Genomic DNA, 9161 nt, shown 5'->3' on the forward strand with positions numbered 1-9161 from the left:
GCTTTCCTGATGAAGATGGAAATTGTAAGCAATGGGGGGTTCCATCTTAATTCGAATGGTCACCCCCTTCTCCATCATCAGAAACAGCAAAGCCAGGCCAGAGATGGCCAGAGTGACCGATGGGGGATTCTGGCTCCTTTGGAGGGTTTCGAGAGAAGATCTGCCTCGAACTGGAGTCAGAATCAAATGGGAGTCAGAGTAGTTTGAAAAGAGATCAGTATTGATGGATTATGTGGGTAGTTCTCAACCTGGCCATTTTAAAGGCCTGGGTGGACTTCATCTCCCAGAATTCCCTAGTAAGCCGGCTGGATTCTGGGGGATGAAGGCCACAGATGCCTTGAAGGGGCCAAATTTGTGATTTTTACACAGTTACAATTTAATGACTGTGTGAGGCTATTATCACTTGATAGTTTTAACCCTAATTTGTTCCTTCTTTGGAGATTAAGGCTACAATGAAAAGGAAACAGAGAATAGAAGCCGGGAGCTGAAAGGGACCTTGAAGGTCCTCTGACTGACTGACTGATGGATTGATGGATTGATTAATATCACCAAGTTGGTGTTGACTCTCAGCAGCCACATAGATAGTTTTTCCCCATGGAGATCTGTCCCCAATGAGGTCCTTCGGGTCTCCCAACCTGCCCCCATCCCCACTAGAGCTGCTTCCTGGGGATCCTTCTCTTCCTCCCTTTCCTTCACTTTTCCCAGCATGGCCGACTTCTCCAGGGAATTCGGTCTGCATTGATTGACAGCATTGAAGTCAGTGTGGACTCTGAGTGACCACAGAGGTTGATGGATGACCTTCTGGATTTTCAGGTCTCCCAAATTTGATTACACGGTAATCAAATCCACTAACCTCACCCCAAATTGTCCTCTCCTTCTCTTTCCTTCCGCCCTTCCCAGCATTAGGAAGATCTCCAGAGAGTTGGTTTTCTCTTGATGTGCCCTCAGATATGCTATTTTGAAGCTGGCATTGTGGGCTGAGAACTGATCCAGATAGATTATATCTAAAGGGCCCTTTGGCAAGAGAAACCCCCCCCCCGCAGATTGTCCGTTGGTTCTTAACTCCCGCTGCGTCTCACGCTAGCAGAAGATGACGGACTCCAAAACTGTAGGGAAAAGCCGGAGTGGAGAAGGCAGGTTAGCAAAACTAGCCCTGACCTGAGAGAGGATGTGATTGAGGTGTCTCTCCATTTCTCAAACAGGTCGGCAACAGGAAGGAAATGGCCATACCGTCAATATCCTTGGGTGATCTCTCAGAGACCACCGATGGTCCCAACCTCCAGGCTGAGGAGCTGAGAGACACCTTTGACTTCCAGACCCAGGAATTGCAGAGAGAAAATAAATGGATGAGACGATCAATGGATGAAAGAGCAGCACGGCTGTCTCTCTCCAGCAGACACTGGATCAACTTAAGACCACAACGGAAGACCTGCGGAAAACCTGAGGAAGATCCTGCCATCAGTTAGAGGAGAACAAATCTTGGGTGAATTAGATTGAAGAACTCCACAAAGAGCTGTGTGAGGTCACTAGCCAAGTGTCCATCTCAAACGAGAGAAGGCTGACTCTGAGAAGGACCTCGAAGAGGCAAGGAACCTTTGGCCAGAACCTTTGCTACCTGAAATTTAGGTGTTCCGATCCCTGGAAGGTCCCATAATTTAATATTGGGAAAAGAAGGATAAGGATATGCCTTTGGCACTTTGGTTCCTTCTACTGATGCAGCTGAACCCTGTTCCTGGCCTTTGTTGGAGTTGCGGAAGACTTGACAAGCAGAGGCATCTCACTGAGTGGCTGAGTCACGGGATGTGGACAGGTGGGAGCCAGAGAAAAGGGCTTCCTGGGGGTCCCTCTGCTGCTGGCCACGATCGACCTGGGGGTTGGACTCATCACTGTCCTTCTTTAGCAACGGCAACTTTTCCAGCCTGCGGACCTCAGTTTCCCTGTGGAGAAGAGCCACTCCAGCCCACTGAAGGAGAAAGTCACCCCTCTTCAGGATATGAGGGAATGTCCAAAGGCTGCAGCAGCCACATCCCAGCTCCCAGCTCCGGCTCTGGCCAGACTCACCTGGCCCACCCCATTAAAATGCCAGGTTTCTGAGATAAAAAAAAAATATTATTATTATTATTCAAAACCGTAAAATACAAACTCCCCCCCCAAAAAAACCCCGAATAAAACCCCAAAGCTAAACAAAGCTACATTTAAAAAGTGCATAAAAGGAAAAGAGAATAGAGACAGTTCTGGTGAGGGAACCAGGAGTCTCTCAGCAGGGGAAAAATCTCTCCTGAGTCTGGAGGCCATTTTGGGGTTCCTGTAATGTATGTTTCTCCATATTGTTTACGGGAGAGACACTCTTTGTAGCCCTCATCTTCCTCGGAGCACACAAGCCCCACAACCACGACAAGCTCCTGCCTCCCTGGGGGATTGTGGTTCTTCACAATGTCAGCTAGAGGGGGGGGGACGGGATGTCGGCTGTGCCGAGGAAAGGGGCCTTTGGCAACTGACCCATGGGGACCTTGTCAACGTCGATGGGGCCCAAATGGGGCTGCAGTTGTTCTGGGGTGACACCCCAGGCGCCGGTTAGTCCTGGGGCAAAACAAGCACAAATTTAATATTTTAGTAATAATGAAATAATAAATAAGCAAGAAGCAAAAAATGAAAAAATAAAACTTAGCATCCAGATTAATAATAAAAGTTATTATTTTTTCCTCCCAGTTTTCTTTCTTTATCGCTTCCATCCCCACCCAAAGTGGGAAATGCAAAGCAACACTGGGTCACCTCAAGAGAACCCAAATCCTCTCCCTTCATCTGGGACCTTCTTTTATTTTTCTTCCTACTTTTGAACAAGTCCTTGGTCCACTCACCTCTTGCAGCCTCCAAGTTGTCCACTGAGTGCAGCCCCCTGTGGATTTCTGCCCCCTCCCTGCAATCCATCTAAGAATTAAATAACAACAACCATAATAATAATAGAATATCTTTAAAATGGATAAATGAAGAAAATCTGACAGCCAAATTGTCACTGCGTGTTTTTTTAGTTTTGCCAGCTTCGCTCATTTTTAGTTGTACATCTCTTTCTGCTCTGCACCTTATCTTATCTTGTAACCATATTGACTTCAGCTATGTCCAGCCAATGTTTTGGTTTTAAACTGTTTTGTGCGCAGGCCTTAAAAAAAGTTCAGTTTCAGTTTTACTTTCTCCTTCTGCCTGACGAGAGAATGTGGCCAGTCTAGGTCTTTTGTTTTCTCATTAAAAGTTTTACTATAGACTATGCCTTGGTTTTCTTTTCTTTGATATTGACCATGCAAATGAACCACGGTCCATCCACCTCTGGTCGGACTGTTAATTGTTCCGCGACACAAATCAGTTCAAACACTTACCAGCCATCACATTGTTGAGCAAGGAAGGACCTCCGACCTCTTCCTTCTTTCATCCATGATCGATGGATGTCGGGATGGATGGATTCTGGAATAAATGGTTCAGACCCGGATGGGGGCCACCTCCACCTCTTCTGGCTGCTTTGCGACACCTGGGAACACCTTTTGGGGGGGCGTTGAAGAAGAAAAAAAGAATAAAAGATAACGGACTGGTAGGTTATTTTCTTAACCACAATAATAAGGCTTACTCTTAATGGGGGCTCCATCACTGGAAAAAATACCCACGACAAGAAAAGTGGAGCCAACTTTCTTTCTGTGTGTCTCTCTATCTATCTACACAACTACCTATGTAACTGACTTTGTAACTAACTGTCTAACCAAAATCTTTTCTGCAATTAGTTGGAGATTTTTCTGCAAAAGCTCCTTGTTCTTCAATTGGAGTGGGTCTTTTCCCAGCATCAGCCTTGAAATTTCTGTTTTGTCCCTGTCACTTATGCAGAACAGAGAGAAATTAGATTCCATAGATTTTTTTTCTTGAGAAAAAAAGTAACTTCATGTATTTGTGTGGGGGGGGTGTAAAAATCCACTTTTGCTATTTCTCCCATAACGATAAGCAGGTTCTCCTTGCAGGAAACAGTCTTCAACCATTTATTGGCTATATTAGAAATGCTCGGTGAAACTGACAGATCAGGAAACTTTCACGGACTTGAGGTGCAGCTGAACATTTATACGGCCACATTATTCTAGTTTGTTATTGTTATTTTTCTCCTAAAAGGTTTCTGAGAGTTTTTCAACTGAATTGTGGAGCTTATTGTTGTTGTTAGTTGCGAAGTCGTGTCCGACCCATCGCGACCCTATGGACAACGTTCCTCCAGGCCTTCCTGTCCTCTGCCATCTTCTGGAGTCCATCTAAGTTCACTCCTACTGCTTCAATGACTCCATCCAGCCACCTCATTCTCTGTCGTCCCTTTCTTCTATTGCCCTCAATCTTTCCCAGCATTAGGCTCTTCTCCAGTGAGTCCTTCCTTCTCATTAGGTGGCCAAAGTATTTGAGTTTTAGCTTCAGGATCTGGCCTTCTAAAGAGCGGTCAGGGTTGATCTCCTCTAGGACTGACCGGTTTGATCGCCTTGCAGTCCAAGGAACTCGCAGGAGTCTTCTCCAGCACCATAGTTCAAAGGCTTCAATTCTTTGGCGCTCAGCCTTTCTTATGGTCCAGCTTTCACTGCCATACATTGCAACTGGGAAGACCATAGCCTTGACTATACACACTTTTGTTGACAGGGTGATGTCTCTGCTTTTTAGTGTGCTGTCTAGATTTGTCATGGCTTTCCTCCCGAGGAGCAAGCGTCTTTTAATTTCTTGGCTACAGTCCCCATCTGCAGTGATCTTGGAGCCCAGGAAAATAAAATCTGTCACTACCTCCATTTCTTCCCCATCTATTTGCCAGGAATTGAGAGGGCCAGATGCCATGATCTTGGTTTTCTTAATGTTAAGTTTCAACCCAAGTTTTGCACTCTCCTTCTTCACCCGCAACAAGAGGCTCTTTAGTTCTTCTTCACTTTCTGCCATTAGAGTGGTATCATCTGCATATCTTAGGTTGTTGATATTTCTTCCGGCAATCTTAATTTCAACTTTTGATTCATCTAGCCCTGTCTTTCTCATGATGTGCTCTGCATATAAGTTAAATAGGCAGGGCGACAGTATACAGCCTTGCCAGACTCCTTTCCCAATTTTGAACCAATCAGTGGTTCCGTGTCCAGTTCTCACTGTTGCTTCTTGACCTGCATATAGGTTTCTTAAGAGACAAATAAGATGGTGTGGTACTCCCATCTCTTTAAGAACTTGCCACAGTTTGTTATGATCCACACAATCAAAGGCTTTAGCATAGTCAATGAAGCAGAAGTAGATGTTTTTCTGGAACTCCCTAGCTTTCTCCATGATCCAGCGTATGTTGGCAATTTGATCTCTAGTTCCTCTGCCTCTTCGAAATCCTGCCTGTACTTCTGGTAGTTCTCGATCCACATACTGCTGAAGTCTAGCTTGTAGGATTTTAAGCATGACTTTACTAGCATGAGAAATGAGTGCAATGGTGCGATAGTTTGAACATTCTTTGGCACTGCCTTTCTTTGGAATTGGAATGTAAACTGATCTTTTCCAATCCTGTGGCCACTGTTGAGTTTTCCAAATTTGCTGGCAAATTGAGTGTAGCACTTTTACTGCACTGTCTTTTAAGATTTTGAATAGCTCAGCTGGAATACTGTCACCTCCACTAGCTTTGTTGTTGCTCAGCTTTTCTAAGGCCCACTTCACTTCACATTCTAGGATGTCTGGCTCGAGGTCAGTGACCACCTCATTGTGATTATCTGGGACGTTAAGCTCATTCTTGTATAGTTCTTCTGTGTAATTTTTCCACCTCTTCTTAATCTCTTCTGCCTCTGTTAGGTCCCTGCCATTTTGGTCCTTTATCATGCCCATTTTTGCATTAAACGTTCCCTTCATCTCTCCAATTTTCTTGAAAAGATCTCTGGTCCTCCCTATTCTATTGTTTTCTTCTATTTCTTTGCACTGTTCATTTAAGAAGGCATTCTTATCTCTTCTAGCTATTCTCTGGAATTCTGCATTCAATTGGGCATATCTATGTTTTTCTCCCTTGCCTTTCGCTTCCCTCCTTTCCTCAGCTATTTGCAAAGCTTGCTCAGACAGCCATTTTGCTTTCTTGCATTTCTTTTTCTTTGGGATGGTTTTGGTTGCTACCTGTTGTACAATGTCGCGAACCTCTGTCCATAGTTCTTCAGGCACTCTGTCTATCAGATCTAATTCCTTAAATCTATTTGTCACCTCTACTGTATATTCAACAGGGATATGATTTAATTCATATCTGAGTGGCTTAGTGCTTTTCCCTACTTTCTTCAGTTTAATCCTAAACTTTGCAAGGAGAAGCTCATGGTCTGAGCCACAGTCAGCTCCTGGTCTTGTTTTTACTGACTGTATAGAGCTTCTCCATCTTTGGCTGCAGAGCATATAGTCAATCTGATTTCTGTGTTGACCGTCTGGTGATGTCCATGTGTAGAGCCGTCTCTTGGGTTGTTGGAAAAGAGTGTTTGCTATGACCATCATATTCTCTTGACAAAATTCTATCAGCCTGTGCCCTGCTTCATTTTGTACTCCAAGGCCAAACTTGCCTGTTATTCCAGTTATCTTTTGGCTTCCTACTTTAGCATTCCAATCCCCCATGATGATAAGGACATCATTTTTTGGTGTTAGTTCTATAAGGTGCTGTAGGGCTTCATAGAACCGGTCAATTTCATCCTCTTCAGCACCAGTGGTTGGGGCATAGACTTGAACTACTGTGATATTGAATGGTTTGCCTTGGATTCGAACTGAGATCATTCTGTCATTTTGGGGATTGTATCCCAGTATTGCTTTTCCTACTCTTTTATTGACTATGAAGGCTACTCCATTTCTTCTGAGGGGTTCTTGTCCGCAGTAGTATACCTGATGGTCATCTGAATTAAATTCACCCATTCCTGTCCATTTTAGTTCACTGATACCTAAGATGTCGATGTTCAGTCTTGTCATCTCTTGTTTGACCACGTCCAGCTTTCCTTGATTCATGGATCTTACATTCCAGGTTCCTATGGAGAAAAAATCTTTACAGCATCGGACTTTCCTTTCACCACCAGACACATCCACAGCTGAACGTCCTTTCGGCTTTGGCCCAGTCGCTTCATTCTTTCTGGCGCTACTAGTACTAGCCCTCTGCTCTTCTCCAGTAGCATATTGGACGCCTTCCGACCTGAGGGGCTCATCTTCCAGCATCATATCGTTTTGCCTTTTGGTACTGTCCATAGGGTTTTCATGGCAAAGATACTGGAGTGGGTTGCCATTTCCTTCTCCAGTGGATCACGTTTTGTCAGAACTCTCGGCTATGACCTGTCCGTCTTGGGTGGCCCTGCACGGCATAGCTCATAGCTTCATTGAATTACGCAAGCCCCTTCGCCACGACAAGGCAGTAATCCATGAAGGGGGTGGAGCTTATATGTTATATTAAAGGTAGAAAAAATTCTCAACTGATTTATCTCATTTTGATTTTATTTTATTTTTGCATCTCAGAAACCTGGCATTTTAATGGGGTGTGTATCCACCGTGTGGGTAATCCTCAACGTGTGTCCACAATTGAGCCCAAAATTTTCTGTTGCTAAGTGAGACAGTTGTTAAATGCTTTTTGCCCTATGATATGAGCTTTTTGCCTCAGTTGTTGAGTGAATCACTACAGTTGTGAAGTTAGTCACACCGGATGTGAAGTGAGTCCGGCTTCCCCCTTGACTTTGCTTGTCAGAAGGTCGCAAAAGGGGATCCTGTGAGCCTGGGAAGCTGCGACCGTCATAAATCTGAGTCAGCTGCCAAGCCCCTGACTGTTAATCCTGTGATCCTGGGGATGCTGCAACGGTCATTGGATCAGAAAGGGCCATAAGTCACTTTTTTCATGGTCTCTAAATGAACTGTTGTAAGCTGAGGACTGCCTGTATTTCTACTGCCAAAGCGTCTCTGGGTGGAAGGGCCTTTTTCTTCTGTACTCCACAAAAAAGTCACCCCCACCCATTCAAAAGGGTTTCCAGCAGGAAAGGAGAGTGACCAACGCAGGACATGGGAAACGGTCTCCACACCTCCCAACCAGGGGCTTCCTCAGCGGTTAAGGCCGGACCTCCTTTGGGGCTGGGGGGTGAGACGAAACATGCAAATAATGAAACTGGTGGCCATTATGGAAGACTCTCCTTAAAAGACAAATAGAACTGTTGCCCTTCCCAGCTTCTTTTCCCAAGCCTTACGAGAAGAACCTAATTTTCATTGCTTCCCTTCCACTGTTAAGAGGAAAATATCAAATTTACCAAAATAGCCTTCAGCACACAAAGCGGGGCCCATCCCCCTACTGCATCCCCTCCCCTTCATTATTCCAGCATTGACCTGGTTCGGAGTTTGCCCCGTCTGCAGCTTGCACAAACACCCCTTGTTTCCAGTTGTGGGAAAGGAACAATTGTTGCCAGGCCTTCCGGTGTTTTGACCCTCTCATCTCTGCTGCGGAATTGGAGGCCTTCTGCCCTGGAAGGAATTCTCTACTGCGACAGATTTTTTTCACACTTGACAACCAGATTGCATTGTAAGAAATGCCAAAGTCTCTGAAACTGCATTGCTGGTGTTAATTTATACCGCAAATTATTACAAAATACTTTGCAGAAGTCATTCCGGAGAGGATACCTTAAATGTTTCTGAGGTATGTATAACATGATTACATAGTTACATGATACATGATTACATTACAAAGAAACTATAGCCCAACATACCAAAAAAAAGAAAACCACACCACCGCAAAAGACAAAGTAGAAACAAAAAATAAGCAAGAGAATGGTAAGAGAACACCTATCCAACCTTGAGGAACATAAATCACCGGGGCCTGACAGATTACATCCCAGAGTTCTGAAGGAGATGGCAGGTGTATCTCAGAACCATTGCACCACATCTTTCAAAAATCCTGGAGCACCGGGGAAGTGCCTGAGGATCGGAAAAGGGCTAATGTGGTTCCCATCTTCAAGAAAGGGAAAAAATGGACCCAGAAAACTACAGACCAATCAGTCTAACCTCAATACCTGGGAAGATCCTAGAAAAGATCATCAAAAAACCGATCTGCAAACAACTAGAAGCAAACAAAGTTATAACTAGTAGCCAGCACGGGTGTGTTAAAAACAGATCATGCCAAACCAATTTTATTTCATTCTTTGATAAAGTGACTAAAC

Source organism: Vipera berus, assembly GCF_964194415.1.
Source record: "Vipera berus genome assembly, contig: HAP1_SCAFFOLD_27, whole genome shotgun sequence".
Lineage (NCBI taxonomy): Eukaryota > Metazoa > Chordata > Lepidosauria > Squamata > Viperidae > Vipera > Vipera berus.